This window comes from Symphalangus syndactylus, chromosome X, assembly GCF_028878055.3.
Source record: "Symphalangus syndactylus isolate Jambi chromosome X, NHGRI_mSymSyn1-v2.1_pri, whole genome shotgun sequence".
NCBI classification, from domain to species: domain Eukaryota; kingdom Metazoa; phylum Chordata; class Mammalia; order Primates; family Hylobatidae; genus Symphalangus; species Symphalangus syndactylus.
Genome location: NC_072447.2, coordinates 136,386,332 through 136,393,211, shown reverse-complemented (window position 1 = coordinate 136,393,211; position 6,880 = coordinate 136,386,332).

Here is a 6,880-nt window from a genome sequence, read left to right as displayed (position 1 = left end):
GTTGAGGCCCTGTCCTGTGCTAGTCTCTGTGAGAGCGAGAGGGAAACAAAAGAAATCAAAGCCAGGGGCCCTTGTCTCCCATGGGTTTACAGGCCTAATTAGCGATCTCCAAGCGGCTCTCTTGAGAAAAACCTTAAGGACACTTACAAAACAACTTACAAGTGGGTATAATAGGGAGGGGAGTGAGCCTAGGGGAGAGTCTAAGTTCCTTGAGGGGAGGGCCCGGCCTTTGTGTCCTCCAGGGAAGGGCCTCTCCACTTCCTCATTAACCTTTTGTCTGGAGCAATTACAAAGAACTTTAGGCTGGCCAGTCACTTTCTCTTTCTCTCTGGTCTCAGGCTCAAGGATCAAGTTGACAAATATGGGGACTTCATTGACTTCAGATGGGGGAATTTCAAAATCTTGCTAAGATGACTGAACAGGCCTTTGATGTAATGTATATCCATTTGGAGCTCAGCATTCCAGTCAAGGGGAGGAAGGATAAAGCTTTCCTCTTGAGCATCCTCCCCCATCATCTTCTGCTTCAATATAGTAATAGAAGTACTCATAATAATAGCAGCTGCTAGGCTAGGTACGGTGGCTCATGCCTGTAATCTCAGCACTTTAGGAGGCTGAGGTGGGAGGATTGCTTGAGCTCACAAGTTCCAGACCAGCCTGGGCAACATAGCGAGACATCATCTCTACTAAAAACAAAAATAAAAATAAATAGCTGGGTGTGGTGGTGTGCTTCTGTAGTCTCAGCTACTCAGAAGGCTGAGGCGGAAGGATTGTTTGAGCCTGGGAAATCAAGGCTGCAGTGATCGTGCCACTGCACTCCAGCCTGCTGGGTGACAGAGCAAGACCCTGTCACAAAAAAAAAAAAAAAAAAAAAAATTATATATATATATATGCTTCTAATTATTGTATACCTACTCTATGTCGGGCACTTTATTATCTCACTTAATACAACTTCACATATCATTATTCCAATATAATTTTTGAAGTTAAATGACTATATTCATTATTTTTATTCTTTTTTGAGACAGGGTCTCACTCTTACCCAGGCTAGAGTGCAGTGGCATGATGTCGGCTCACTGCAGCCTCAACCTCCTGAACTCAAGCAATCCTCCCACTTCTGCCTCCAGCCTTTAGCCTGAGACTGAGGCAGGAGATTAGGGTCTGGAGGCAGAGAACCTAAGGCCATTTCACACTGACTTCCTAGAACTAACTATCCACTCCTGAGTAACAAAAGGACCAGAGGCTACTCTCTTTGCAAAGCCCCGCCTTTACTGCACTGGCAGATGGGAAATTGAAAGTAGCTTTGTAACTTCACTTCAGCTTCTGATTGATTGCTGTATCCAACCAGTCACACTGATCACGGGCCAAGTCTTCGTTTGCATAGAAGTGCAACGTTGTAACTTCACTTTAGCCTCTGATTGGTTGCTTCCTGCAACCAATCAGATGTTTGCATAGGAGTGTGTCCTTTGTAACTTCACTTCAGCAGAAAGCAGAACTTAGAAAGCAGCCAATCAGACTGATTGCAGGCCACCATTTCATTTACATGGAATGAACACCAGGTGGCCAATGGGAAACCTCTAGGGGGTATTTGGACCCCAGAAGATTCTGTATCTGGGGCCCTTAAGTGGCTGCTTCGGCTTACACCCACCCTGTGGAGTGTACTTTCATTTTCAATCAATCTCTGCTTTTGTTACTTCATTCTTTTCTTGCTTTGTTTGTGCATTCTCTCCACTTCTTTGTTCAAAACGCCAAGAACCTGGACACCCTCCACCGGTAACAGGACAACAGGCCATCTGATTTTTGTTGAGAAAAGGGGATTTGCCATGTTGCCCAGGCTGAGATATTGATTATTTTCAAATACAAAATGTTCATTATGTTAAATGTTCATTATGTTAAATGAACATTTTGTATTTGTTCAAAAACAATAATCTGCAAAAACAAGAAGGCCTTCTTCCACTTGGCTTGGCAGTGATGAAAACTTACCCAGTGTCCTGAGGCCAATCTGGAGCCCTTCTGTGAGGTGGTGAAAAGAAATTCGAAGAGGGCCCTGAAGAAAACACCAAAGGCATGAAAAGTTCTGAATATACCGATGAGATCCTGCTGTAAGACTTCTCATCACAGCCCCATTTCCCTATAGCAAAATGCTGTCTAAACCTCTAGGCAGTGGCACGTTTATTTAAAGCAATGTTTAGATCAACAGAAATTGAGATAGTCCCTGCATGTTTTTTGAAACGATTGACAAAAAATAGAATCTGTATGACCCATTCGGGTAAAAAAAAAGTGGCATAAGCTAATATTTACTAATATTTATCATCTGTACACTATATAGGTTCAAGATACCTTTAATCTTCACAGCCAACTTTTGAGGAAGATATTATTATTATTATTATTATTATTATTATTATTATTGAGATGGAGTCTCACTCTGTCGCCCAGGCTAGAGGGCAGTGGCTCAATCTCAGCTCACTGCAACCTCCACCTCCCAGGTTCAAGCAATTCTCCTGCCTCAGCCTCCTGAGTAGCTAGGATTACAGGTGTGCACCACCATGCCCAGCTAATTTTTTTTTCTTTTTGTAATTTTAGTAGAGGTGGGGTTTCGAGATGTTGGCCAGGCTGATCTTCAGCTCCTGACCTCTGAGTGCTGAGATTACAGGCGTGAGCCACCGCACCCGGCCGGAAGATGCTATTTTTATTCTCATTTTACAACTGAGGAAACTGAAGCCTAGAAAGATCAAGTAATTTTCCCAAGGTCACATCTGGACAAAATGGCAGAGCAAGGATTCAAACACAAGTTTGTCCAATCTCAAATCGAATGTCCTTTCAATTACATCACATTGCCCCCTTTCAGTTAATGAGAAAACGCAGACCAGGAGAGAACTGAGGGCAAATCTCAGTTTATCCAGCCTATCCTCCGTCTGTCGAGCTCCAGGCAAAGTACTGAGCTGCTCCTTATCTCCTGTGGGCCAGTGGAAGAGCCCACGGTCCTAAACTGCAATAGGAAGACTCTTCAGTCACTAAGCTTCACCCCATTGAAAGGGCAGTGGTTACCCAGACTCGAATTGGCACTGAAACAGCAGCCCTGTCCAGGCAAGACACCTGGGCTCACTTTGGCCTAATGTGGGCGAGTCCCTCTGCAGCTTGCTGCCACGAACTCCAGGCCACACATAAGGGTGAGGAGGCCCACCCTCCCCCTGCAAACCCCGTGGGAGCTGGGGGAGCCCTTCCTGCCTGTCAGGCTGGGTGAACCCTAGGCCAAGTTCCCAGCAGGGCTGGTAGCCTCTCCTTCTCTAGGCACCTCTAGCCACCTGTTTGAGGTGTCTTGTCCTGGACCTGCCTGGCAGCATAAGACTGGATCTGGCAACTCCCTGAAGCCCCTTGCAGTGCACTGAGACAGCTCCCAGAAAGCTCCATGGCCCTGAGGGCCAGGTAGCCTCGCTAGGGCCAGAGAGGAAGCTGAGGCTGGTCCGTATGATATTCAGCCCAGGAGGCAGCTATGCCAGACGCTGCAGCCAGAACAGTGGGCCACCGTCTCTGTCTCTATTGCTTCTCCTTATGCATAATGGATCATGATTAGAATACTTGGAATGTCTGTGGGGCCTGTTTTCCAGAAGCTCAAAGCCCAATAGAGTACTTGAGTTTCTCAGTCAGTCTCACACACAGAGGCACACACACACTTTAAAGAGCAGGCCAAAAAGTGTTATAAATAAAATTCTAGAACATGAGTGGGAGGAATAAACAGGAGAATTTCACTGTAAGAGATGAAAATGCACCAACTCCTTGTGGATGGCTTCCCTCTGACAACCCACAATTGTGCTATTAATCTGAAATAGGCCTAGATATATTGTTGCTTTGCTCAGGCTTCTCCTTCTTCTCCCTGTCAATACATGTGTCAAAGATGGTATAAATACAGTTAGTTTTCCAGATAAAGCTAACAGTAAGAGAAAGAACGTAGTCTTCATTGGCACAGTAAGAATATAATCCAATTGGTCACACATTGTCAAGCCTGCTTTCCTTCTAACCAGACAGGCAGGGTTCTACGCTGTCAACCCCTAGGTTCTGCTCACTTCCTCCTCACACTCCCTCTGTGTCCACTCTTCCTCCAAGCTAAAGTGTCTCCCAGTCTCCTCTCTCTGCCCATCCTCAAATGTTCCTCATCCGCTAGGCCAGGAATGTTCAATCTTTTTGCTTCTCTGGGCCACATTGGAAGAAGACTTGTCTTCGACCATGCATAAAATACACTAACACTAACAATAGCTGATGCACTTAAAATTTTTTTCAAAAAAAATCGCATAATGTTTTAAGAAAGTTTATGAATTTGTGTTGGGCCGCATTCAAAGCCTCTGTGGGCCGCGAATTGGACAAGCTTGCTCTAGACCTTTATTCAAGCTATTCTATTTATCTGGTATGCCCTCAGCCCTCTTCCTACCCCTTCGAGGCCTCTCTGGAATGAATAACTCCCCTTGCCTGAGCCCATCCACAGAAGGCCCAATGACCTCACCCCTCCTCTGACCATGAGGATCACTGGCTATCTGAATCTAACACACACTGCCTGCCTTGTGAATTAATGTTTAGGTCTCCACAAACAGTGGATGCTCTTGCAGGACAGGCCAGGGCTGGGGTTTTTTCCCTATTCATAGTATATGCTTGTGACGTGACTTTTTTTCAAAACTTCAAAAGCAACGTGTTGTCCAGGAGTTGATTCTGGTTTTGATAACTTTAACTGAAACGTCATTTGTCTTACTAAATGGCTGTGTATATGATTCATAACTCCTGTGACAATTCCTATATCAGTTTATTCCTCCCTCCTTCTTCTCTCCTTCCCACCTCCCACCCCCAGTTTTTTGGCTAGTATTCATGGTGGGCTAAATGATTCCTATTTTTCAGGCCAAGGTAGCATTTTCTAAAATAACACAAGAGCCAGCTCCATAGCTCTAGAACTTCTTTAAACTCTTATGTTCCACAAGCCAGGAAATACACAGAGAGGTTGTTAGCAAGTAGAAAGATGTTTTAGTTAGGAATCCACAAATTAGAAATAAAAGAGTCCATGGAAAAAGACTGGTTCTGGAAGGCTCAGAAGAACTCTTAGAGAATCTGTTAAATCATATTTTTGTCTGCTGTTTGTAAATGTGACTCGCTTTGAAACCATCTGTTATGCAGTCCTTTGGAGAGAGCTGAGAAGTATTTAAATCTGGGAAAATGAGTATATTTTTGTATCTACCAAAGAAATGTTTTAATGGGTCCCTGCTGCATGTTGTCCAGTGCATTCTTTGAAATGTGATTTTATCCAATTGTCAAGTAACATTTATAATGGAATTCAAAGAGAGGATGTGGCAGTACACAGTGCACAGAGGGGCTGCTGCAGTTTGCAGTGTAGTATGCTTTCACGGAATGAAGACAGGGCCTGCAAGGCAGGTGGTACAGCAGTGTTTCTTCACGGGTGCAGAGTGGGGTCAAAGCTTTTGCTGCTGTTCTCTCAGTTTAGGGAAGCAGCCATTCCCCAGGTTGGGGGAGGACCTAGGCCAGCTGCTCCTTATTCCCTAGCAAACAGCTAGCTTTGTGCAGCCCAAATTGGGCATTGCTGACAGCTCCGCAATTCAACCTTTATAACATTTCTGTTTTCACTACTGCCTTCGGTCCCCATGGCTAATATCACCAACTGAGCAGTGCCCAAGACGTCTAAATTACTGGTGTAGCAGCAGCTATTACAGTAAGGAATTCGAAAATCATCGAAAAGGCTTCCTCATGTTGTATGGAGAAGGTAGACTCAAAGAAAAACTCCTTTTTCCAAACACCTGTAAGATTAATTTACTGGTGTTGCACACATGCTGTTGTGGACCATCAATTGTCTCTTGGCGGGACATGTCTTGGCTGCCCAGTAAAATTGTAAGCCTTTTGAGGGCCAGGATCATGTCTAGTGCAAAAATTGAGCGACAGAGCTGGACAGAACTTTCAGAGTTCAAATACCAGAGATGAGAAAATTGGGGACAAGAAAGTGGTAAGTGGCAGAGTTAGAACTGAATTGGAAGCCACAGGACTCACAGCCCAATAATTTCACATCATGCCAACCTCCAACATTTGCTACTGACAGACTACTCAATGACTGCCCCACAGAGGGAAACAGGATAGAACTTTCACTTATAACACCCAGACACAATCCATGAGAAAGAAAGTGTATCAGTCAAGCACAGTGGCTCACACCTGCAATCCTAGCACTTTGGGAGGCGGAGGCAGGAGGATCGCTGGAGTCCAGGAGTTTGAGACCAATCTAGGCAACATGGGGAGACCCCATCCTTACAAAAGTAAAATAATAAAAATTAAAAAAATTAGCTGAGCATGGTGGTACATGTCTGTAGTCCCAGCTACTTGAGAGGCTGAGGTGAGAGGATCACTTGAGCCCAGGAGTATGAGGCTGCAGTGAATTATGATTGTGCCACTGCACTCTAGCCTGGGTGACAGAGACAGACTGTGTCTTTCATTACTTTAAAAAAAGTATATCAACAGGCCAGGCACAGTGGCTCATGCCTATAATCCCAGCACTTTGAGAGGCCGAGGTGGAAGGATTGCTGTGGTCAGGAGTTCAAGACCAGCCTGGGCAACATAGTGAGACACTGTGTCTACCAAAAAAAAAAAAAAAAAAAAAGATCTGCACGTGGTGGCATGCACCTGTGGTCCTACTCTGAAGGATGAGGTGGGAAGATCACTTGAGCCCAGGAGGTTGAGGCTGCAGGGAGCTGTGATCCTACCACTGCACTCCAGCCTGCATGACAGAGTGAGATCCTGTCTCCCTCTGTCAAACAAAGTATGCTAACGCAGGGCACGGTGACTCACACCTGTAATCCCAGCACTTTGGGAGGCTGAGGCGGGCGAATCACCTGAGGTCAGG